This window comes from Vulpes vulpes, chromosome 12 (assembly GCF_048418805.1).
Source record: "Vulpes vulpes isolate BD-2025 chromosome 12, VulVul3, whole genome shotgun sequence".
NCBI classification, from domain to species: domain Eukaryota; kingdom Metazoa; phylum Chordata; class Mammalia; order Carnivora; family Canidae; genus Vulpes; species Vulpes vulpes.
The window spans coordinates 12,210,389-12,237,362 of NC_132791.1; the positions used below are offsets into that span (position 1 = coordinate 12,210,389).

The 26,974-nt window shown below is 41.1% G+C and overlaps 1 long non-coding RNA gene across 2 annotated transcripts in view; it reads left to right on the forward strand.

Annotated features, from left to right (window-relative positions):
- Positions 1-26,249, forward strand: part of LOC140594553 (uncharacterized) — a 101,679-nt gene extending 75,430 nt beyond the window's left edge. The window contains exons 1-3 of one of the 2 annotated variants that reach the window (XR_011995454.1): positions 9,447-9,614; positions 13,179-13,279; positions 26,113-26,249. This is a non-coding gene — a long non-coding RNA (uncharacterized lncRNA). Of the gene's footprint in view, positions 1-9,446; positions 9,615-13,178; positions 13,280-26,112 lie in introns of those variants that run through there. The other variant, XR_011995455.1, reaches the window with a different exon arrangement.
- Positions 26,250-26,974: the final 725 nt, after the last annotated feature.

Below are 26,974 nucleotides of genomic sequence, written 5' to 3' on the forward strand. Positions count from 1 at the left end.
AGATCAACTACTGAATACCAACATGGAAAGAAAATTTGTTACATGAGGACTTAATGGAAACTATGCCCTAATTTATGTTAAGCTGATTCAAGAAGCCTCTCCTAAAAGTCTGCCTGGAATTGTCTGTGTGATGTGTCATGTAAGACATTATATTTTGATTATATTTCTTTAATTCAATCAAAGGAGTTGCCTTGGGCTGACCTATAGTAGATTATGACATTAAATCATTATCTGGAGGAAAATACAGGGTACAAACATGGGTTTCATCTTTTGGCTTAGGAGGCAAAGATGTTTTATTGAGACTACCAGCAACTGGATTGTCACTCAAAATTGTTTAGACATTTGGAGTACTTGGTTGTGTATTCAGAATTTAGATTTGCAGGTTTTGTATTCATTAAACATTTCATTTCTCTAAGTGCTTACTGGGTGCCAGGCACTGCTCACGGTGCTAGGGACCCAAAAATGTAGAATATCCAGGAAGATCCTAGAGCTTACTGTAGCTGGGGAGACAAAAGTAATTTTTAAAAGTACAGTTTTGCACGTGTTCTAGCAGAGATGTGTGTAAGTGCTACGAGGGCACAGAAGTACAAGCACTCAATTCCTCCTGGGAGCATCGGGGAGGAGGTGAGATTTTGAGTGGCTCTTGAAGCACAAGTGGGGGTTCAACAGAGAAATGAGGGAGGGGTGGTCATTCCTGAGAGAGGATGGAGCACTGGTTGAAGGAGCATAGAGGTGGTGGTGGTGGTGGTGGTGGTGGTGGTGGTGGTGGTGGCAGGTGGTGGGAAACCAGAGCACACAGGAGAGTGGTAAGAGGCAGATGAGGTCACATTATTGAAGGCTTGAACTGGTGACTTTTTGGAAGATTAAAAAATGCTGACTCTAAAGTGACCTAAGTAATCAAAGTAATGCTTACTGCAAAAGTCTAAGATAAATTACCAAACTGCCTGAAGTAAAATGTTAAGTTCTAGATTTCTCACTCTTCTAGTTTCCAAATCCCACTTCCAGAGAGAATCATGATTGACAGGTGGTTTTTTCTTTTTCATAATATTTCCTTATATTTTCTATGCATATATACCATACATGTATGCATGTATATGTGCATTCATGTACACATTTTCACAGAAATGCAATCAATGTTTATGTATAACTTGCTTTATTTTCCATAGAAAGTTATATTTTAGACATCATTCTCCATGAATCCATATATTTGCATCTTCTTATTTTGGATGGCTGTCTGGTATTCCATCAGTGAGGTGGACCACAATTTGACTCAAATGATGTTTAAGGTTCTTCTTCACTTATCACTCTGGGAAATTCCACTGCCTTTCTTAGATTTCAAGGAAGGAGGCAGTAGGATGATATTCACAACCATTCAAAATGTCCCTTTGTGTTAAACAATCCTCCTACTGGGAGAGGAGGGGAGGAATGTCCTTCTAGGTCTCTGCAAGTTGCTCATCTCCACAGAAGTACCATGCTATTTGGTTTGATAAGGTGTTCTCAGAACTTTTCTGTTACTGGGGCTCCCGCAGGAGAGTTGGCATTTGGAGGGTTGGGGAAGCATCAGCAGGGGTTCCTCAGGCAGGAAAGCTTACTCTCTTCTGAGCAGAATGCTGCTGGACTGGATTCAGGTGGGAGGCTGGCTGTTTCCTCATTTTAATCGGTCAATCAACAAACAATTTTTGAATACCTGCCGTGTGCTCAGTGTGAACCAGCAGGGGAAACATGATTCTCGCCTTTGAATAACTTATAATCTGGTTAGGGAAACAAGATTCATGAAGCAGTGAGTAAGATCTATTAAGCAGTATGTAAGCAAGTGTTGTCGAGTTATGTCCTAATAAAAGTGCTGTAAGGACCGCTGAAAAGGATAATATGAGTGTGGGCTGGGGTAATCGGGAAGATCTCTCTGGAAAGGGTGAGATGTGAAATGGCTCTAGGAGATGGGTAGCACTCCAATAAACAGAGTACTTAAGAGGGACTTTCCAGCCCAAACCAGTGTGCAGACCTAACCTTGCAAGTCGATTGGTAGGAACACTGAATTCAGTTATTTGGTCTAAGTAACAGGAGAGGTCTAAGTTCTCTGTGTGAATTCCCAGTTACGGAAGCATCCTACAATGCTCCTTTGCTCACGAATCACAGATCCCTCCTGGTGAATAAAGAAAATAATGATTACTTACTATCTTGAAAATAAGTTGCAGGGCTTTGGTGGTGTTGATATTTATGGCCTGCCTCTCTTATTTTCAGGCACATCATCACTCTTACTTACCAGGGTTGCTGAAGAACTTTGGTTTCTGCTGCTCCCAAGCCAGAGCAAAACATTACGTTTGAGTTTCAGATATTTTGACCATAATCAGAAGACAGTCCAAGATTTACTTGAAAATGGATATGATGCTCTCATATATGTTGGTCCATTGAAAAACCATGGTATTGGTGACTTGGCATATCCCTTTGAGCCTAACTTTACTCCGAGTATGTTCTTAGTGTTGTATTCCCACAGGGTTTCTGTAGATGTGTGTGACAGAGATTTCTCTTTTAACCAGGGTTGTAGGAAACTAAGGAGGTCTTAAAATCTAAGTGATGTGGGAGAAGGAAGATCTGCTTTCCTGGGGGTTTGCCTTAGAAATTTGGGCAAGTTACTTCACTCACTTGGGAGGGACTAATTCTGCAAAACTAAGAAAAATTATTTGCTGGGGCAAAATGTAGCGTCTTGTTCTTAAGTCGTCTCAGAAAAACAAGGTTGAACTGACTCAGGTGTTCTTATCCTAGGGTATTTTGGGTAAATGTGAGGGCAGTCCTGAACCTCTTCAATTTTATGCAAAGCATGGTACATGTGTGTATTGCCGGAAAGAGACTCCAACCCCATAGCTTTCATTAGATTTCTAAGAAGTTCATGCCCTCCTCCAAGTTAATCACCTCTGGATGATAGGAACTCTAAAGGCTTTTTAATGTTTGAAAATTTTATCATTCTTTGATGTTCCATCTTTATAGTAAGACTTATAGAGTAAATATTTTTACAGGGAGAAGGATTTTCACAAATCCCTTTAAATCACACCTTCTTCACTTGAATCTGAGGCTAATTCTATCTTATGGAGGAATGTTTTTTACCAGAGAATTCTATGAGACCCAAGGTAATATAATTTTTGTTCCATTAAACTTGGGAGTTGTTTATATGTCAACAATGTTGTTTATTGCATTATTAACACTATCTACTCTAAATGACTTTGGGGAGAAAACATTGTTCTTTCAACCCAAGTGTTCCTCAGAGTTCTCAAAGATCTATCTTTGCATTAAGAGGTTAGGTATTCCAGGGTAAAAATGTCTTCATTATCTTACTTTACTTCCTTAAAAAAAATGTCTTCTCTGAGTTACTTACTCTTATTGCCTCAGTGTTTTTTTTTTTTTTTTTAGATGGCCACTATAAGGCTGTTCATGTGCAGAAAGTTTCTGTGTCTTTCACAGAAGCAATGAGAAGGCATTGCCCAATGACACCCAGTGTCTCTTTTATAAATATAGTCAGGGCCACCTGGGTGGCTTTCAGTTAAGCATCTGATTCTTGATTTCAGCTCAGGTCATGATTTCAGGGTTGTGAGATTGAGCCCTGCGACAGGCTCTGTGCTCAGCATGGAGTTGGCTAGAGATTCTTTCTCTCCCTCTCTCTCTGCCCCTCTCCCCACTCATATGCACGCACTCTCTCTCTCACTCTCAAATAAATATATAATAAATAAAAACTAAAAAATATATATAGTCAATAAGACCCTCTTTGAATTTAAAATCGGGGGAAAAAGATTTTGAAAGATGAATCTGAATTTAAATATCCCCAAAAGAAAGATAGATTTGTATTCTTTCTGTTAAAAAATAACATAAGACATTTATTTCTCTTTTTGCTTTATCTGCTGGGACTCTCAGAACTAAAGTCAATGCCTAAGTGTAATTTGCAAGAGGTTATTCATTACAGATACTTGTACACATCTCTATTTTCCTACATTTACTCCAATGCTACAATTTGTAATATTTTTTAAAATTATAAAACAATATGTTTTCACTGGAGAAGAATGCAGAGGAAAGAATCATGAGTAGCTTCATGCTGAGAAATAACACCTGTTAACTTTCTGGTCTTCCAGTGTTTCTTTTATGCATAGATGTACTTTCACAATGTTGTGATCGATTGTACATGTTGTTACACAAACTCCCCTCTTAATTAATAATATACTATGAGATTTTCAGTTTCTGTTACTTTTCCTTAAAAACATGATTTTTGACAATCGTTTGGTGTTCTATAACAAAGATGCGCTGTTATTTTACGCTAAAGTTGGTATCTTTATACATGGAGGCTTAGGGCTCCTTTTTATTAGAATAAATATCCTGGAGTGGAATTACTAAATTACTAAACCTATTTTAAAGATTTTCACTAATACTGGAAATTTGCTTTCCATTACTGTGGGAACAATTGCACCCCATACCAGCTGTGTTTGAGGGTGGCTATTCCTGTACACCATTGTCAGCACTGAATAGCCCTTTTTTCTTATAATCTTAATTTCTTTAATAGAACTAAAAGGTATATCATTCTTTGAATTTATGTTTCATTGATTTTAATATGATTTAATATTTTAAAAATGTATCAGCCATGTGGAGGTTTTTATATGTGTGAGCTGTCCATTGTTGTCCTTTTCTCATTTTTCTACTGAGGTGTCTGCCTTTTTTCCTATTGTCTTGCAAAAGCTCTCTCTATAGTTAAAATAATACCTCTTTGGCATCTGTCTTGCATATGTTTCTCTCATTTGCATGCCCATTGCTGTGAGAGGCATGTAGTACCGGGAGTACAAGTAAAGAGACTCCAGAGCTGGACTCTCTGGGTTCTTAGCACAACTCAGAAATTATTCCACATCTTTGTTCATCTCCTTCCTTATCTATAAATTGGGCTAATAGTGCTATCTTTCTGATATGTACAAAACTTGGAATAGTGCCTCGAGTATAATGTGCACTCAATACTAACTAGTTTCATTAATTAGAAGTCTATTTTCAAATGCCCTGCTTTATATTGAGCCAACTGAAGAATTGTCTTATATCTTTTTAAGGGGAAGAGTTGTGGGAGGAGGGGGGGAGGATAAAAGGAAAGTAAAAAAAAATGTCTGTGTCAATACCATTTACACTTTGTGACAGCTTTGCAAAGAACAAGTGATACTTCTCCAGATCCAAGTTTGATTTACACCCGAAATAAATGTAGGTGCAAAGGAAAAGAACTCAATATACTTGGAATGTGCTGGTCATCAAATGCATAGTTATTGCATCTATTTGATTGTTTTGGTTTAAATGACAGATGATGTTCCAGTGGCCTTTCTCTTGGAGGATCTCAGGATGTGTCACAGGTCTTTAATTTAAGCCTCGTCTTTTCCAACCAGGAAATAATCGGGGTAGGGCTCTCTTGCTTAAAGGAAGAGAAAATGACAGGCACAGTGTGAGGCTCCTCCTTGAGGGAGCTGCTGCAGGTGAACCACCAACCCTGGAAGGGCAGACATCAAATTTCGCTGGACACCGGAGACCCTCCCCACTGAAAATAAAATAAATTGTGTTCCAAATGTGGTTTTGAAACGAGGAGCGAAGAGCCTCCAATTTGAAAATAATCACATCCACTGTGTCTTCATCCTCCAAATGAGGACTCTCTTACATTTTAGTCAGTGTGCCATGTTCCTTTTATATCTGTTCTCGAAGTCTTGACATCACTAAAAATAAATGACTCAATTACGCTTGTGCAGAAGCAGCTGGAAATCTACCCAAATCTTCCCAATCTCTAAACTGTGTAAACAGAGACACCAAAGAGGGGGGAAAAAAAGAGAAAAAGGAAACAAAAATGAAGAAAGCGAGAGAGTTTTAAAAATAAGAAGTTCTCCAGGAGAAGCTCAGGGAAGAGAGGAGGGTGCTTATACTCCTTTTTTTTTTTTTTTTTTTTTTTTGTTCCTCCACAGCACACTGTCCTCCCTAAACCTTCGGGTCCAGGAAGCAAACCAGGTGGAAAAAAGGATCAAGAGACTTTATAAACACCTGGCAGAGAAACGCGCCCAGCCAACACACATTCCAGTGCTCACGGGAAAACGTTGGCAGCCGCCTCTGGTCAGATGGCCCAGGATCTTGGGGGCCTCGGCTCGCACTTGAGGGACTAATGGGAAAGATGGAAACAGAATCCTGGCCGGCCAGCAAGCCCCAAGATACAACCACAAACCCCCTCAGTTTCCAAAGACTGGTCTTTTGTGGTGGCTCTCAGCTCAGAATGCACAATTACAAAAATGAAATGTTCCAAACGTCCTATACACCCACAGCATTCTTTCTTTTATTTACTGTCTTGGGTCGAAGAATATACTTTGTCTCCTCGTGTCCTTTTGCCAGGAAAGAAAAGCAGGTTTGGCCAGCAGAAAACCTGATCGTCTCTATTCCTTCCTTCATGTTACTCAGGAGATGAAGGAAAAGGTCAGAGCAGTGGTGCAGCTCGGCTGCCTCACCCCTGCGTCGGGCTGCACGTTGTCTACACGCTTCAAGGGGGAGAACTGCACTGGAGATGAAAGTAGGTCACAAGGCGGTGAAAGGGGACCGAGACTTAACCGAGGAAAATGAGAAGTGAGAGCTGGGTTAAACCCGGGGCCTAGAGCCCTCGGTGCTTCTTCTGAGAGGTTGACCAGAGAGCCGAAGGCCGGCGTGGCCCGGTGACCCCTGTCTCCTTCTCCTGCTGCCCGGCCCCTGCTCTGCTCTCATTTCAATCAGTAAACGCAGCGCCTGTGGGAGCCAAGGAATCCGTGAAGGGACCCTGCGAGGGCAGTGGCAAAGAGCTTTCCTCTTTTTCCACACAAAGACAGGCCAAAGGGGAATGGTTTAAATTGCTTCCAGCAGGATTTAGGTTCGGCATGAGGAAAATCTCTCTGAGTGCGATGAGCCTCTGGAATGCATTACTAAGAGAGGCACAGGAATCCACTTCAGAGATCCCTGAGGACGCCATGGAATGCTAATCTTTCCTTAATGGCTAATATTTTGGTGTAATCAGAGGCGGAGGCATGGATGAGCTTTCAAGTCCCTCTCACTCCTGAGATTTGAATATGAAATCTGGCAGGAGAATGAAAGAGCAGTTGTCCTGTGGCATCTTCAGCCTCCGAGCCCTGCTGCATTTAGGTCACCTGAGGCCCTGTGGGTACCTGCCCCCGCTGGTGACTGGGTGTGGGTCCTGTGTGGATAGGTCTAGAGGTGTGCAGAGGCCTGGAGGGGGGGTACGGGGGAGAAAAGAGTCACGTTGAAAACAACAGGAGTGAAAGAACCGGAAAGTGAGTCTGAGCCAGAAGTTTTAGGAAGTGCTGAAATTTGAGTGAGGGAAAATGACAATAATCTATCAAATATTGCAAGGGGTAGGAACCAGACCAGACCTGGAAGGCAGAGCCAAGGCTCCCAAGCTGGATAGAAGGAAGATGGAGAGGGAGGGTGTTAAGGGCAGACTTTTACCTATGGGGTGCCTGAGACTCACCATCTCACCACGGGTAAGTCATAGGAGTCAAGAGTGAATGCATGAAATGCATCAAATATTTGTTATCAGCAAAAAGTTGATATCTAGAAATTTATAAATGAACCTAAGAATGACTTCAAGGGTATCGTTATTAAGAATAAAATAATTATATCAGTCTTTGGCCTTTTGGTTTTCTGGGGTAAAACCTAATGGGTAGGGAATTAGGATAATTTAGTATTTGATCTTGAAGGTGCTTCATGTAGGTAACGAGGGCCACATGTTTAACAGGCATGGACTGGCACTCAGTGAAGATCCTGTGGATGGATCCTGCGGCCGCAAGGTCATCAATGGGGAGTAGGCAATTAGGTGAGTCAGTCAGGCCACCCGGAAGTCCATAGCTTAGTGGTAACATACTCATCAGTGTGTCTTCATTGTGATAACATTTGCCTGTGCAGGGTCAGCATCGTTTTTCCTTGATGGTTTTCTTTCTCCAGAGCAACTATGTCACACAAGAATGTTCATTACCATTGATCGGTTTGGTAGAAACAACCTGTGTGTTTATATGCTGGGGTATGAGTTAGCCAACGTGTTGCTTTCCAGTTTGTGAGTTGTTGAGCTCACAAGCAAAGAGAAATGGTTGGCCTTCCTATCCCTTCTGCTTCACAGTGACATTCATGCAACATTGTGTACCACGAACTGGGCTGTGGAATAGGGAGTCAAAGATGAATAAGGGAGGTTTCCTGCTGTCAAGGCAATCTATTCGAGAATAGCCATTAGCTTACATCAGGCCTCTGTGTCATGGAACCCATGCTGAGAGGAGAGCAGGAATGAAGCCATTATTGATGAGCATCGTGACTCCTGGCATTACATTTTGTTTGGCTAAGACACTGATTTAATGAGAGAATGTAATCCATGGAGGTTAGTAGAAGTCATAACCCTTGGAGAGGATTGGTTAACACACCATACCATTTGTTTTCCTTCCCCGCAGGTAGAGTTTTAACTGGAATACTTGAAACCCCATCATTCTCTAAGATGAAGAACAAAGAGAATAAAACTAGTCAGAAACCCAGCAGCCAAGGTGCTCTAATCCTCTAGGCAAATATTTAATAAATGGGTTTCCTTCCATGATGCCTCCATCAGAATGGCTCTTAAGGCAAGAGGTTCTGAGACTTTCTGCTCCTCGAGGGTGGGTGGAGTGAGTTTATTGTTGATGTCAGGGATGATGTTAATGATGGTGGAGGGGGGGGTAGTTGTTGAACTGGTGGTAATTGTCTGAATCTCACCACTGACATTTCTAGGAAGGAATTTTGGCCTTCGTGATTTTGGCTGCAAAAAGTTGGTAAGCTAACCTTCCCTTCCCCCTTCCCATTTTCAGCTCCTTTGGGGGAAGAGGAAAACCCCAGACACCAGCTTTCTGGTAACATAAGAAGCTTCCCATAACCATGTACTATAAATTATAATAAGCACGACCCTTCTTTTTCTCTTCCTCTTTGTTTCGCTCCCTGAGCAATATTGTAAGAGTCTACACAATCTCATAAGGGACTTGGCTGGCAATCAGTTGAAGATACTGTTCCTTTGGCAGCAGTTCCAAGCAACTAGACTAATGTATTCCTTTTTGCTTAGTTTCTACAAAATTGCATTATGGTTCTACACAGCTGAGGAACTGGAAGAAGAAACCAAAGCGTAGAGAAAGTTAAGGCACAGACTAGCAAAGCCACTCAACCAAGCTGTATTATTTCACCCGCTTTATGTCATGGTTGTACACAGGTGGAGTGTGGAGTTGCTGTCTCTTTGGGGTGTGGCCTCTTGGCAGTCAGTGAGGTTCAGTGTCACTCGCTGACCAAGAGGCAGCTAGCTAGGGCTGTGATGAATCTTTATGGAGGTAAAATCTTTTGGGCTGATTTTTTTTTCTTTGTGGTGCATTCCCTTTTAGCTTCACCTTTGATCTTGCGGAGTCTGACTGTGTTTGGGCCTGGAGGATACACTTAATGCACAAACACCCCTGGAAACAAAGACCTCGGGCCAGTTTCTGCAGGCAAATCAGAGGAACAAGACTGTTAGGCCATTTGCTGCCCATCTTGCAGCCTTAAGCAATAAATACTCTTAACACCAGCACTTGCTACCTGTGCAAACTGGGGTAAGTTGTCAGCTTTTTTTTTGCCCCTACAGTCCTTCATTTGTAAAAGGATGGTAGGAGGCAAATGATCTCTGAGTTCCCTATAGCTCACTTAGAACAAGCCTATAAAAGTAAGTCAATTTCTCTGACGTGCGTTATTAGTAGATGAAAATACTTTCCCTATCTCCTGAAAAATAAATAAATGTACATAGAGAGTTATCAAACTTAAAATTTCTAGCCATTATTTTAAATTTCATTTCATAGAAAGTGAAACAAATTCGGACCAAATGTATTATCCACATGAAATAAATGAAGCTTCAGTCTGGCTCGGTGTCATAAACTGCAGTGAGTTGGACTAGCCTGGGTGGGCCTCTCTCTGAGGCTGGGCTACATCCACAGATAATGCAAGGAAGTTCAATCCAGCTTAAAAGTGAGGCCTGAAACACATGTACTTCTAGCTCCCATGGCCTCTTGCTAGCTTCTCTGCTTACCCCATGTACCTGACAGTTCAGTAAGAGGACATCTTTTTTTTTTTCTTTTAAGATTTTATTTATTTATTATGGAGAGAGGGCACAAACAGGGGTAGCAGTAGGCAGAGGGAGAGGGAGAGGCAGGCTCCCTGCTGAGCAAGGAGCCTGGTGTGGGACTCATCCCAGGACCCTGGGCTCATGACCTGAACCAAAGGCAGACGCTTGACTGCCTGAGCCACCCAGGTGCCCCAAGAGGACATCTTTTACCTGTGTCCACAGTTTTAGCTCTCAGCCTCTTACTCTGAATCATTTATTGAAGCTTGCTCTCTTCTGCTGAGGATCCACCCTACTGCTAACCTCAGTACTCATTCTCTGTTTCTGCGCTTGCTTTGCCCTCTGGACTTTATGGTGGGCATTATAGTCCCAGCTAAACTTCCTTCCATAAGATTTCATTTCACCCAGACAGACTGCTTGTAGACTTCCCTGGTTGAACCTAACGTTGGTCACTGCCCATGTGAGCTCTGCCGCCATGGGCATGATGCTTAGCAGTTTTTGCTAACTTCCACTGGCAGCCCCTGAATGTGGTAATGGGTAATAGGTGAAGTAGAAGCAAACGGAATCAAGGACCTAAGAAAATTTTACCAGGGTTTCTGATGGATGAGCACAGAGTGGTACTCCAAGATGTAGGTGTACGGTGGGAAACAAGGATGGAGAGTAGGGCCTCATCTACTGGACGAGAACTCAGAGTTTGGGCTCTAATTCCTGATGGTGGTGGTGTTGAGGATTCTGACACGATTGAGGTTCTAATGGCTCCAGAGATCCTACTGGGTCATAATAGTATTGCCAATTAAAAAAACCTTATTATGTCTGCATCTTTACCTGCAGGGTTATAATAGTTACATTTCGGGTAATGAATCCTAGCCATTGTGAGCAGGCAGGCAGTCTGCAATCTCTGAAGCAATACAACCATGACCTTTAGTCTGTGGATAGGTACCTACTGGGGCTCTGCTCTGTCTCCCTTGTTTTTCTCTGCAGGTGGCAGGCTTAACTCACCTGGTCCAAGTACATGGTATTTAGCCAGGTGTTAGAAATTTTGATGGTTTCAGACCATTCTGGGCCAGGTCAATTACATGAAGCCAGAGTTTCCTCTTGTGAAACAGACAGGAGGAGGGCTGTCACCAAAGGAAGTGAGTTGAGCAATAGGTGGGTGAGTGAGGACAGCATGGTGGCATGGGGCGAGACAGGGAGGAGTCTAGTACAAGAGTCAACAATGAGTTAGGGGGGGATGGCACTCCCTAGGGACTCAGTAAGTACTTGGGAATGAATGCATGAATAAATCATTCCAATTTTTCCCAGACTCAGGATGAAAGATCCAGGCTAAAGATTAATTATCCAAACTGACATACCAGGTCATGGTTGAACTATTAGCAGAAGTGACTCAATGTTGAGTCCCATAGCGAGAGACTCCTCCTGCCTTGTACCTCTAACCCCTGCTTGTTGGTCTTTGGGGGAAGGTTGAGTTGTGGGAAGGAAGGGGTATGAGGAAACAGAGCTGGATAGGGCTTTTCAGGGCAGTGTTTTTCAGAGCCAACCCATTTCTGGCAAAAAGTATTACTCTCTAGGCAAGTGTCTATTTGCTATGTTGATCTAATACAACATTAACTTCTGAAACAGTTGCACTCACTTTGCCAATTTTCCAAGCTCAAAACAGGAATGGAGTTAATAAAGTAACAGGCATTTTGGATGGTGAAGCTTTACTTTAAAAATGCCCACATGTGCATAATTTTCCACTTTCTTCCTAAATTCCTATGCCTGGAAGGAGCCTTAGAAATCTAAACCTCTTGTTTACAGATGAGAAAACTCAGGTCATGAGAAGTAGAGGATTTGCTCAAAGCCACATGGCTATCTAGGGAAAAGCCAGGATCAGAATCCAAGATCTCAGACTTCCGGAAAGTGCTGTTTTAATTCTATTCCAATCTTTTAATTCATGAATGGATACCATTGAGGGGTTTGGAGATACTCTTCAGCATCAGGGAGCAATCAGCTTGCTCCTGCACACACCACGGATTTGCTGCAGTGGGCAACTGCAGCCATGAAGAATCATGGTCTTCTCTTAAGGGGAGTTTCCTAAGGTTTGGCATTGCAGTTTGGGAAGTGTTATCTGAGCTGATGTTTTATTTTATAACAACTATTTTATGTTGTGATATTATTGATTATGATAAGCTGGCTCGTTCACATGTTCAGTCTGCAAATACTTGTGGATACCTACCATGGGCTCGCACCATTTTAGGGACTGGTAGGAATGTGGCAGTGGTGAGTATGGCTTCCTTGATCGTTGGCCCTATGGAGCTTTCAACCTAATAAAGGGTCTGGAAAGCTGTGTTTTGTTCATGTCCACTTTGCTATATCTACCCAAAGTCCCCAGTTGGATTAAATCCTTGTCTAGCTCCCTGCCCTGACACTCGAATTGATAAAAACGCACTTCAGAAGAGGAGAACACATCCTTTTTAAAAATTATTTAACCCTTTGTGAAGCACTTCTCGGTGAAGTAGTGCTACTAACTCAGAAAACAAAGCGAGGGGAGGTTGAAAGCCCTTAAATGTCAGGAAAGCTTAGAAACTGCAGGAAAGTGACTTGTTCAAGGCCTTGAATGTTGGTAAAGTCACGAAGGGAACCAGATTCCTGGGCTCTTATTTTATGACTCTTTCATAAGAATGGCAATCTTCTAAAAATCCAAAAACATTAAAAAAAATTGAAAACACTTCTATCTCTTTACACAATAAGAAACTCTCCTGAGAAGACTGTATCACTTGTCCCTATTGAGTCTGTGTGTTTTTAGCTATCATCCTAGCACTTGGCAAACTGCTCTATACAAAGTAGGCACCCAATATAATTGTTTAATGAACACATGAATGGATGAATAAATGAATGAATGTTATAGACATTGATATAATGTACTAACTTACTTTGGTCACTCAGATATGTGTGAAGCATCGTTTGGAAATTCATTTCACTCATGCTCTTAGAAGAGCTTTGCATAGGATTTTAAAAAAATCTGTTAAATTCTATAAGAAAGGAAAATGAAAACTATTTCTATGTACTTCTCTCTTCATAGGTGAAATTCAAAATGGGCTCTTGATGTGGAGTGTCAAGCTGGTCTCGGATATAGGACCCCCTTCAACTGGTGGTTGACTGACTATTACTTTTCAGAAGAAGGTAGGAGGTAGGAGTTGTCCTGTCTTCCTTTAAAATACTGATAAGGGGGTTCCTGGGTGGCTCAGTTGGTTAAGTGTTTGTCCTTGGCTCAGGTCATGATCTCAGGGTCCTGGGATCAAGCCCTGAATTGGGCTCTCTGCTCCACGGGAGTCTGCTTATCCTCTCCTTATCCCTCGCTGCTGCCATTTCTCAAATAAATAAAATCTTAAAAAAATAAGTAAAACACTAATAAGTCTGGACGAAACAGAAGTACAATGGAAGGAATGGAAAAATATGGAAGAAAGAAGACCAATGGTAGTACATTACTATTTATACAACATTTTCATATCCACCATCTAATTCACTAATTAAAACAATTCTGAAGATGCTATTATTATTCCCATTTTACAGCAAAGACACCGAGGCATAAAAGTATAAGCTAGGAAATGGCAGAGCCTGCACTCAAAGCTAATTCTCCCGACTTTAGAGCTGGTGCTGTTTCAAGCCCTTAGCCCTTCTTTGTAAACATGGTAATATCACAGCCACCCTGTGCCGCATTCAGACTTTCATCTGTGGGTCACGAAGTGGGAGATTTCGTGGTGAATCTGTCTTAAAAATGATGGATGCTCTACATTGGTGCACATTCCCTATTTTAGTTGACAGCATCACCTTGTGGATGAAAATACATCTGGTGTGTGTTTTTATTTGTAAATATACGTATACTCTGTCGATTAGGGATAATGAGCCAAAAGATTAGGCCATCAATCAGAATTGTTTAGGGGTTAAAACTTCTTTTCCAGAGCTTATATTTTGTTAATCGACTATTAAAGAGTGATCAAAGGGACGCCTGGATGGCTCAGCGGTTGAGCATCTGCCTTCAGCTCAGGGCATGATCTTGGAATCTCGGGATCGAGTCCCGCATTGGCTCTGTGCCTGCTTCTCCCTCTGCCTGTGTCTCTGCCTGTCTCTCTCTCTGCATCAAATACATAAAATCTTTTTTTTTTTTTTTAAAGAGTGATCTAATACTAATACTTAATTGATGAGGGAACAGAATGAAAGCTGGTTTGTTCCTGGCCACCTTGGTTAAAACCCACTGCAATTTTGTTTGCTTAATTCATAGTTTTTGAAAAGTGGGAATGATATAGTATTGTGGCTTAATGGCAAGAACTACAAGGGCAAAGTGAAATCAGAGGCTTAGCAGGATCTCATTGTCTAAGACAGAAGGACGGTAGGGTCTTAAGTCTGAAGGCCTTCGAGGTCTACCATTTCAACTTGGGGTCATGTAAAGCCCTCTGGGCCTCAATGCATTGATCTCTAATGTAGGGAGAATAATATCAAGATTTTGGAATGGTCATAACATGCCTGGTACCCTGGGCCCATGTTTTTAAGATTTTAAGAGAAAGAGCTCCTGCACTTAATGACAAGGAATGAAAACTTCAAGACAATCATCCATCCAAGTGCAAACAGAATCCAGGCCACTCAAGCAGAAATGTAGACACATGTCAGTAGGCATCTTAGCTGACTTGAGTTCTTTTGCTGCTGCAGTCTCTGGTAGACAAATCAGTTTGTAAAAAAAATATTTTTGTGATCAACGGTGAAAAATGTGAACTATCCGGATTTTCTTTTTTCCCCCGGAGGTCTCTCAAATTAGAACATAAAACTAACAACACCACAACTTCTCGACAGCAAAGTGAGGACAATTTATCCTAACCTGGTGGATTATTAATAATTGCAATAGATTACATTTTCATCTTAAATTTAATCATTTGGCAATTATTGATTCGAATGATGATTTGATGAAGAATTTAGCAATCTGTATCACATGATACGTGATGTCCTGATTAAACGTTTCCTTCAGAAACTTTATTAGAAAAAAGGTTTTGCTTTTTTTTTTTTTTTTTTGAATTCCCTTTTTCTTGTAAGAGAAAGCCTAATTGGGCAATCCATAAACAGTGGGAACGGATTCTCTATCACGTCTCCTGTTCACAGGGGCTGGGAAGGGCCGGCCTGGTTAGCTGGAGAGCACCAGCTTCTGCAGACTGCCAGCCCCGCTCTGGTCACACTCCCCCCTTTCCAAAGTCCAGCCCTCACAGCTGAAGATCTTTAGGGCAAACTTTCCAGTTTAAATTTCCCGGCTTTTTGTCAGTTTGTGTCAAAGCCGTAGCCACCTTCTCCTGCTGACTGTGGTGGCTTTGTTTGTTCCTCCCCTCCATTTGCTACTGGTTGGCCTCCCTGGACTGTGTCGGCACACTTACAGTAGGCAGAGTGCTGATGACAGATGGTGGGGGGCTGGGAACTGGGCTGCCGTGGCCTGGTGCCAACGGATAGGCCTTGCTGCCCAAACGTGCAGCCCAGAAGCTTCTCCTTGAAGCCTTGTCCGTTTGGTTGGTTCTGTGGGCGTGTTTGTGTGTGCTTGTGCACACGTGGCGTGTTTTGTTGTGGTGGTGGTGGTGGTTGTGGCTGTTTTTGTTGTTGTTTGGGCCAACGACAACAGAGGCCTCACTGGCTGGCTGCGGCTTTTCACTCTTGGCAGTTTCCAGACTCCCAGGCAGGAAATTCTCCCAACGATTGCAGCTGTGAATTGGCCCATTTTTTTGGAAAGAGGATAAAGAAAAGAGTTTTGTGGGTCTTTTGCTTTCCTCGCACAAGCAGGGGGGTGTTGAATACAAACAGGGAGGGATACATGGGGGAGGGGAGGGAGTGGATAGGAGAGGGATGGATGGCTCCCTTGGAGCATACACAGGGCTGGTGCATGGAGCCAGATGTGGGGCCACCCCAGAGGTGAGACTGCCCTAGGTCTTTGTGGGGTTTCAGCAGTTTGACCCCTTTGACAGCCAGAGACACTCATTTCCATTCATCCCTTTAACAAATATTTGAAAGCTTGCTTTCTGACCGGTGGTTTACTGGGAGGTGAGGATACCAGGAAGCAAAACAGACAGGGTCTATACCTCATGGAAGTAACAATCAGATGAAATGAGAGTGAACAAACACATCACAGTCTCACACCCTCCTTAGAATTTTCCATGCAACTTAATAGGTTACTGTGGTGGAGGACGGTGATGATGATAATTATTTACAACTTTCAACGAGTATTTCTGTGCCAAGCACTGTTCTAAAGGCATTTCTCATTAATCTTCAGAATAATTCCGGGAGGTAAATGCTATGAAATGGACATTTGGGGACAGTCAGAAAAGGCCTCTCAAAGAAGGTAAAATTTGAGTTGAGATATGAAGGATGCAAAGGGGTCAGTTATTTAAAGAGTCGGGGAAGGAACAAAGGTCCTGAGGCAGGGAAAAGCTTAGTGTATTCAAATTGCCAGGAAAAGCCTGTGGAATAGGGTGTAGAAATAAAAGGGGGGCGGTGGACTGGGGAGATTGGAGTGATGTGAGATCAGATTGGAGACATAGATAGGGGCCTTGTGAGGACTAAGTCCTGGTAAGAGATATGAGAATGGGAAGCTGTTGCTGGATTTGGAGTTGGGAAGAGCCTTACTGGAATTGCATTCCTGAAAGATTTCTCCATCTGTATTGGGGAGATGAAGTGGATTAGGTAAAACCAGCATGGAAGCAGGATTGTAGGAGGCCATTACTGGCCAGAAATTATGGTGACATGAATGAGGGTGGCAGCTATGAACACAGAGCAGTGGAAGGGGTTAGGTATCCATGTTGGAGATGGACACAAGAAGTGCCAATCAACTGAGTTGTAAGGTGTTAAGGCAAAGTAGTCATGGCTGGCACCCTGGTTTCTGGTTCTGGCCACTGGCTGGCGACGGATGGTGTCATTCCCTGAGATGGAAAGGACTGATGGCCGAGAGCACAGGGGGTACCCCCTTTGAACACTAGAAAGGTCAGTGCACGGAGAGGACATCTGATGGCCTGGGACAAAGAGGAAATACCTTCCATGGAGGGGAGAAGGAACCACTGAATCGCAGCAGGAAAATAATTTTCTTACATTTGCAAGGTGATGTTTGCACTTTAGCTCCTGTCCCTTGTCTTATTCGATCTTGACCATAATATTGCAACATAATTATGATGACCTCAGTCTTATAGAGGCAGACAGTGAGATCTATAGGAGTAAACTGACTTTTCATAGTCACACAGCGATACTACTAGTTATTGCTCATGTTGAGTGAAAGTCTACTTTGTACCAAGTACTGGTCCATGCACTTTACATATGCGGAGTCTTACTCTTACCCCATTTTTCAGAGGGAAAACTGAAGCATAGAAAGTTTGAATAATTTGTTCAAGGTTATACAGCTATATACTTATCACTGTAAAGAATAAAGCCGGGCTTCAAATCCAGCTCCCTATTTGTGCTCTTAACCCCTGTGTTATACTAAGTATAACTGAATTGGGACTCTGAATCTCACAACCTCTTGACTATCCTGAAATGCCTCCTTGATGCTACTTCTGATTCCTCTTTCCCTGCAATGGATTTACGTGCCAGGGCAGTTTCAGCATTGCTTTAGTTAGATGCCCATTCCTCAAATATTTTCCTCCAAAGAGCAAGCACCAAAGGCACCAAGATGTGACATCTGAAAAAGAGACTCTACCTTGTAGTGACATAACTTTCAATAAAAACTTAAAAAGGAAAAAATAGTACCTATCAAATAATTTGGTCTATATGTATCTATTCATTGGAAAGTATTTTTCTGTGTTAAGAGTTAATACATATACCATGAACGTGACTGCTTATTTTCTGGGGAGTCCTAGAGCCGAGTAGGAAGGCAGGCATATAAACTTATATCTGTTTCATTTTCATATCTCTTAAAAGATGATCTATGCACATAACAAAGATGAAAGAATTAGGCCACAAACAATCTGCACGTATACCCCGATGAGGTCCCAGAGGTGATCATCTTGGCAGCATCTTAAATGTACTTCATGTCACATTTCTTCACTAAGGGCAAGATAAGAGAGAGACTATTTCAACTTTATTTGTTCATATGTATTCAATCAAGCACTCTAACTGCCTGTGAGAGAGTGAGGATGAGCAGCCACTGCACTGCCTTCCAGAAAGCAGCTCTGTTCCTAAGTAGGGTTGAAACAACCACAGATAGTTCTTTCTTGCTGTTGTTTAGTTGAGTAACCAGGGGGCTAAGTCCTCATCCTGAAATACTCTAAATTGGTGTCTCATACCCAGATGATGGGGAATAGTTGTCTCACCAGGCTGGTTCTGAAGATGAAGTGAGGTGATTTCTCCATTCTGGCCATCAAGTAGCAAGGACAAGAGAGGCAAAATGGTTACCCCAGATTTCTCAAAAGGAGCACCACACATCATTGGTTTACATTCTATCCAAAACACGCTCTCGGTTAGGTTTGGAAAGTGTTGTGTTCTATTCCTGCTAAGGATTGGCATATTAAAAGCTCTGATAAGCCCTACAGTAAAGAACATTCAAGATGCTGCCAAGATGATCACCTACTGGACCTCATCGGGGTATATGTGCGGATTGTTTGTGACCTCATTCTTTCATCTTTGCTATGTGCATAAATCATCTTTTAAGCGATGAAAGTGAAACTGGTATAATGTTTATATGCCTGCCTTCCTACTTGGCCCTAGGACTTTGAAGAAAACAAGAAGTCACATTTTATGGTATATGTATTAACTCTAATTTAGAACACAAAAATATTTTGCTGAACATAGCATTTCCGAAACTATCTATTGCCATCAATGCTGATGATCAGTTGTGTGATTAATGGCACCGACAGATAATTCTTTAGCCCATTCAAGGTATGTTGAGACTAAATTTTCCTTTAATAAAGCCCTAAAAGAAAAAATAGTGTCTGAAGTACAATGTTTCCAGTCAGATGAACTGGGACTCAAGTACTGGCTTAGTCTATAAGAATTTCTAAAATTTTGGGCTATCATACTTAAAGTCCCTGACTGCCTTCAAATACAAATTGGTAAAATGAAACTTTTACCTTAGAACATGGTTGTGATTTGTTTACTGAGTGAACTTATTCATTTAACAGATGTTTATTGAGGGGATCCCTGGGTGGCTCAGCGGTTTGGTGCCTGCCTTTGGTCTAGGGTGCGATCCTGGAGACCCCGGATCGAGCCCCGCGTTGGGCTCCCGGCATGGAGCCTGCTTCTCCCTCTGCCTGCGTCTCTGCCTCTCTCTCTATGTCTATCATGAATAAATAAATAAAATCTTAAAAAAAACCCCACAAATGTTTATTGAACATCTTCCCAGTACCAAGTATTGTGGTATAGGGATTCAGGAATTAGCTAGCTGTATTTATCAGGATTTTCTAGAGAAACAGAAACAACGGGAGATATATCTAAATAGAGATATATAGATATGGTTTGTAAACATAAAAACAAATAAGATTTTTTATAAGGAATTGGCTCATTCAATTATGGGTACTGAGAAGTCCCGTGAGCTATTATCTGCAAGCTAAGGACCCAGGAAGGCCAGTGGTGTTATTCAGTCTACGTTCAAAGACCTGAGAACCAGGAGCACCCAGGGCAGGAAATGATCAATGTCCCAGTATCCTGACTCAGACAACGGAGCAGGAAGGGCCAAATTCTCCCTTTCTTCACCTTTTTGTTCTATTTAGGTCCTCAATGGATTGGATCATGCCTATGCACACTGCTTTACTGAGTCCACTGATTCAAATGCTAATTTCATCCAGCAACACCGTCACAGATACATCCAAAAATAATACTTAGCGAACTATCTGGGTACTTTGTGATTCAGTCAAGTTGAACATATAAAATTAACAATTCCACCAGCCCACTAGGAACTTAATTGTTTACTCATGAGAAGTCCCTGATCAACATTTTGTACTTATGTTGGGGCATCAGTGACTTGTCCTCTTTTTTGGTATCACGTCGCAAGAGAGATTCACCAGCAAGAGTGGTCTGTATCAGACCAAGCCAGATGTTTTTCAAAACTTTTAAGCAGAAAGGAACATCCCTTAAAGGAATGTTACCCAAATATGGGTAACATAAAAAGTGCCAACATGAAGGCAAGTTATTTGTCAAGATTTCTCCTACAAGAGGTTTAAAAACACCCTTCCAACTTCTACCCTTTGTACTGTTGTTGTTGTTGTTTTAATCCTGGGGTTTTCAGTCTGTGAAGTTTATTTTAACTCAACACAGGAAGATTTTCCTTTGGAGAGGAATACATTGCTAAAGGGAAAGGAGGAAGAGGAAGACTGTTATTACTGGTTCTTGGGTGGAGAAGATGTTTGATTTCCTCACCTCCTCCTTTCTTGCTGCCCTCCTTGCCTTGAAAAGGAGCCCTTGCATTTTAAGTGAGGCCACCTTTGTGGAAAGTACTGAATTAATCATACAGTCCATGTAAGAGCAGGGGAGCTAGACAGAGGGCATATGGACCATCTTGCTTTTGCCTACGGATATTGGCTCCTCACTTGCACGTCTAAGAAGAAGATCCAGTAAGTTTGTCAACACTCATAATACTCCCTTGCCCAGAGCTTCTGGCTCACAGATCTAGGGAGACTTGTAATACTTAAATCCAGGATGGATGCAAGAATTAAAACAAAAGCAAAAGCAAAAACAAAACCTACTTCATCTTTGTGATAACTCAGAGGGAGGGCAGGAAGGTTAAAAGGGTGAACATAAATAGAAATTAGGTGGGAACAGAAGGACTAGCAATTTTTTAGCCTTTTGTTGAATATTGCTCTGAAATAGGGTTTCTCAAACTCAGCATGGCTGACATTTGGCCATAATTCTTTGTGTGGGGGTGCTATCCTGTGTACTGTAGAATGTTTAGCAGTATCCCTGTCTTCTACCCACTAGATGCCAGTAGCAACTATTTCTGGACATTGTCAAATATCCCCAGGGGACAGGGGCAAACTACCCCTGATTAAGAACCTCTGCTCCAAAAGCAAGAACTCTTTAAATTTTTGTGGCAGTGGACCTGTTTGGTGATCTGGAGAAGACGACAGACTCTCAGATTAATATTCTTAAATGTATGAAGTAAAACATATAGAGTAAGATAGGAAAACATTTATATTAAAGTTATCAAAATATTTTTAAAAACCCACAAATTTGTGCTATGGTAATTTATGTATTTCTTTATGAACATACTAAATAAAAATATCTAAAAGTGGACCCAAATAACTACCTTACTTTTGAAGTAGTGGTGAGCTCATATGATATTTCAGGAAACCTGTAACAACTGTTATGTGATATGAAGACATCTGTGATTTTAATTGTGACAAAATTCTAAGACTACTATGGATTTATATTTAAAGGTAATGTTAAATTTTAGTTCAAGACGGATGGAAATTAAGATGTAACTTTTTCTTTCTTTTCTTTTTTAAAAGATTTTATTTGTTTATTCATGAGAGACACATAGAGAGGCAGAGACATAGGCAGAGGGAGAAGCAGGCTCCATGCAGGAAGCCTGATGTGGGACTTGATCCCGGGATTCCAGGATCACACCCCAGGCCGAAGGCGGCGCTAAACTGCTGAGCCACCCAGGGACCCCAAGATGTAACTTTTTCTTATCCATGTTCACAGAGACCATGAATTCATAGGTATTGAATATAGAACTCCTTTTTCTAAAGCATGAAGGAAAGAAGCTGTGTAAGCTCAAGTTATTTTTATGATATTTAATTAATACCCCAAATTCCAATCAGAGTGCCTGAAGTGAAGGGAAGCCTCTGACATCAGGCAATTATGGGCCCTCATGAGTGCAGACACAATCTTTAAATCCAAAGAAAGCATAAATTTTGTAGGCATAACCTGAACCTCTATTCTACAAATGAAGAACTCAGAGGTAGCAGAAGGAGGACTATAAAATGGGCCAAAACCAAAGAAGGTGTCCTGGTATGACCAACGGGCCCAGAAGATCTGCTGGGCTCTAGGTAACGGTGGAAATAGTGGTAATGCTGGGAACTGGCTCAGCCAACAACTAGCTGTGTACCTGAGGAAGTTAGATCCTTCTAGGTATCTAGGAAGTGATGGGCTCAGCTTGGACCAATGTTGATGAAATCTCTGCTGTTCAAGACATGGTTTAAGACTTTCACCTACACAAAACTCATGGAGGCTAACAAAATCCACAGAACAGAGTGCTGTAAAGGTGAAGAAATTGGCATGGGAAGAGAGGTTAGGTCAAGTTGTTTAGTTCTGTAGGTAGTTAATGGAAGAATTGAGTGATTGTTGGGGCCAGGAATTGGGTTTATTATTATTACTTTTTTGGAGTCTTAGCAAATTCAGGAATATAATAGGTTCCCAATAAATACTTGTTGAGTGAATGAATGAATGAATGCATCCATAAATCACCAAGTTCCATTTTTAATGTTGACTGTGTCAACCCAGTTACCTCTTAACATTATATTTAGTTATAAATATATTTCTATATTCCTCTTTAGGCAGAGGAATGTGGGGACCATTTTTAATCCAATTTGCTACTTATTGTGTAATTCTAATATATTTACTCATAAATCACACATACACACACAGGTTTGTTGGTTCCTTTGGGATAGAGGATTCCAGGGGCATCTTCTAGAAGGTTCCTTAGAGCCTTAGGCAGATTTTTTTTTTTTTAAGATTTTTATTTATTTGAGAGAGAGAGAGAGAACAAAAGTGGTAGGGTGGGAGGGGGCAGAGGGAGAGAGACAAGCACACTCCCCACTCACTGGGCAGCCCAACTTGGGGCTTGATCTCAGGACCCTGAGATCATGCCCTGAGCCTAAGTCACACTTAACTGACTGTGCCATCCAGGCACTCCAAGAACTGTAACCAAGTTTCTATTGACAGCAGGAGGGCTCCTACAGGATTTATTGCCATGTGATACTACCACCCTACTGAAGTTAAGCTCCTGATAAACTGATTGGGCCCGTGAGCATGCAGAAATAGAAACTACAGCAGAGAAACTGCATAATGAAAATGGTGGAGGGCAAAAGTAGCTGAGCTAAAGAGGGAAATCTAGGCTGGCTTTCATTTGAGGATTTTCTTTTGAAACCTAGCTATTTTTTTTTTCTCAGTAAGGGGAAGCCCTAATCAGCTATGGAGCAAAGTGAGCCTCTTCTCTCTTGTTTTGCAGAAAATAAATAGGCTTGATTATGGGCACAGAGCTCCACAGTTGCTGCAGTGTGTGAAGCATACATAAATTGCAGACTAAGGGACTCTGAAGCAGAAATTGGTGGGTTTGAGTTCTTGTGCGAGGGTGGTCAAGATACTCTACTATCTTGAACTGAAATTATTTCTTCTGCCAAATATGGTTGTTAAACTAGCTCCAGGATTGCAACTCAAAAGGCCTACTGACAGGGACAGAAATGGGTGAAACATAAGACAAAAAAGGGAAAAGTGGGGACTGTGGCCAAGTAGAGGGTATATGTCCATTTGAAAGAGGTGCTACTACCTGCTTTTAGTCCATTGTCACTGCACTAGAATGTGCATCGAACGTTGCCAGATCTTCTAGACTTTAAAAAAAATCTGTGCTTTGAATTTTAAATGCTGACAACTCCTTCAAAATTTTAAAAGACATAGTGCAAGCCAGATTTGACCCTGGGGTGGCCACAGATGATCTCTAAAGGCTTGCAGTATTAACAGTTGAAGAATATAAGTAGATATGCTTTATCATCTGTGAAATAATTCTTTAAATTCACTTAAAGTAAAATAAATAAATAAATAAATAAATAAATAAATAATAAAAAATAAATTCACTTAAAGTTTTGGTGGTTTTTTGTTTTGTTTTTTGGGGGGGCTTTTAAAATTTTTTAATTAATTAATTAATTAATTAATTAATTTTAGTAGACGAGGTGAGGAGGTCACAGGAGACTGTGCTCTCCAGGGCACGTGCAGGTGCTCCACTTGCTTCTCCAGTATGCCTGCCTTCATTGCCCCCACCCTGAAAGTCTCGTTCAAGTTCAGAGCTAACTTATTTTCATGTCTGGTCTCAGGTGCCCAGACACCTGGGAGATATAGGGCTCCAGACTCGGTCCTCTCCAGCCTACCTCTCCAGGAAGTCCTGGGCAGCCAACCCTGGGAACTTCGAGACTCCTGAAGTTCATCAGCCAGCATCTCTCCCCTCCAGATGCTGTCCACCTGGGCATGTGGCTAGGAGACCTAAATTCACTTTTTATAGTGCTTCATAGTTTGCAAGTCGCTTGCATGACTTTATCAGTCTCATGAAAACCCTGTACACTGGTGCTACCCCTGTTTTATATTGGAGGAATCTTACATTCAGGAATGTTAAGAGACACGTCTGCAGTCACAGCAAGGAAGTTGTAGAAGCTAGATTCATTCTTTCATGTTGGACTCTCAGCACTTCTGCCAAACATACAGCCTTGCCCCAAAACGCAAGAACTTCGTAGCCCTATTTTGCATCTCTGGAGGTCAAATAAAGGAAATACCACTATTCCAACCATTGATCTGTGGAAGTCTGTCCTTGGAACGAGGAAGGGTTATGAGATGACTACTCTTTAAGAAAGAACATCTGAATCTCCATTCTTGTACCAAGTGGCATATCAGGTCAATGTTTCTTCTAAAACCTTGGCTATCCCTCCATCATTCTCAAAGTAGAAATAGGACTGGAGAAAGAAGCCTTATTATTCTCACCATGATTCAACTGCTAACTGGCTATGTGACCTTAGACAAAAATTCCTTTGTCCTCTCTGTGAACTCTAGGTTCCTCATCTGTAAAACAGAAACCATGATACGTGAGTGCTAGAGCTGGAAGTCAGATTAGCACCCCATCCCATTCCATGAAACACCACCAATTTATCCTTAGAGGTCACAGGCAACTGGGGGAAGCAAACCCCAACATATAATAACTATACAGGATATATGCTACTAATCAGGGATGAATGGGGAGTTACACATAAAGGAGATACAGAGATAAATGGTTCCTATTAGTGGTGATGAATAAATGTTACATAGAAGCTGACTATTTTTGTTATTATCTTACTGCCTTTTACAGCACCCCCCCCCCCCACGAAGGTACTGGTCGCCAGTGGGTTTTGCTGATTTTCTGAGACACAAACTTAGCATAAATATCCTCCATGGCAAAAGCCTCTTAATACCTTTTAGAAAGGATTACAAATTGTAACTATAAAAGGATATACAATAGAAAGGAGTCTCCCTCTCACCCTGACCCTTTCCAAAAAGGTAACTTAGATTCTGTGTGCCTTCTCAGCATATTCTGGATATACAAAAGTACATATGAATGTGGTATATACCTGTATCTCTATTTTTGTCTATATCTATTTTTATAGTCCCCATTTTTTCACAAATGGGAGCATCCTTCTTGAATTGCTTTTCTTAGTTAAAAACTTAGTTAAAAAATTTCCATATCAGTACATACAGATCTATCTCCGTCTTTGTAGTAGCTGTATAGTATTCCACCATTGTATTTTTTAGATACCTTTCTTAGTCAGTTCCAGCTGTTATAACAAATTGCCATAGACATGGTGGCTGAAACAACATTTATTTCTCACTTAGTTCTAGAAGCTGGAAAGTTTTACATTGTGATGCCAGCATAGTTAGTTTCCCGATGAAGGCACTCCTTCTGGTTTACAGAGGGCTATCTCTTCCTTGTATCCTTACATGGCAGAAAGAGAGGGAGAGGAAGCAAATCCTCCCATGTTTATTCTTATAAAGGCATTGATACCATTTATCAAGTTTCACTTTCACGACCAAATACCTCCTTAATAGGACCCGATCTTTTAATGCCATCACATGGGAGGTTAAGATTTCAGCATATGAATTTGGGAGGACACAAATATTCAGTCCATAACATTTGTCCACTTATTTCTAATTGAGGAATATTAATATATGTCTATTCTTTTGTTATTTCAAATGTTCTAATATATATCCTTGTATATATCCCTGAACGCAAGCTCAATATAAAATAAATTTCTACTACTGTTTCATTACAGGTCTTGAGTACTGATATTGCCCTCTGAAGAGACTGCACCCTTAATATTTCAAGGAACATTTCAAGAAAGTTTCTACGTATTTTTACCAATATCCTGTATTATAAAACTTTGATTTTTGTCCACTGAGAGGTAAAAATGCTTTATTTTTATTTGCACTTACTTGCTTTTAATAAAGTTGAACATAAAATACTGATAAGACATATCCTGTGATATGTATATCCTGTAAAGAAGCCTGCTCATGATCTTTATTCATTTTTCTACTGGGTGGTTAATTTTCTTTCTTATTGAATTATAAGAGCTCTTTACATATTAATGAAACCAGACTATTTATATGAAGTCATATGTCATACTTGCTGCAATTTTTTTTGTAGTTTGTTATTTGTCATAATACTTCCAGATGTATCTTTTTAAAGGTTTGCTTTAAAAATCAATATGTACTGTGATTATATGGCTGTTGCTTCTGAAAGTTGGGTTTGTACAGCTTTACCAAGAAGCTTCTGCTTGTCATCACAGGCAATGGTGTAATGCTTCTTGAATAGGACCTGGTTTATGCCACTGTGAGTCATTCATGTTACTGGAAAAACTGACTGACCGCCGGACATTACTGGCACATTTCCCATAATTCTCCAAGGAACTGAGGGCATTCAAGAGGGAGTATTTCTCATTTCCTATGTAACTAGTCATTGTCCTGATTGACTTTAAGACTTTGTCTCTGTGAGAAAAAAAAATAAAGTATCCCAAAGCAAAAAAAAGTTTCACAAGTTATTTTGAGTTCATAAAAAATAATGGTCATCAACTGAAACAGAAATTTTAGAAAAATGATCCAGACTTATTGGAAAACTCAACACCATGGTTTACAAGT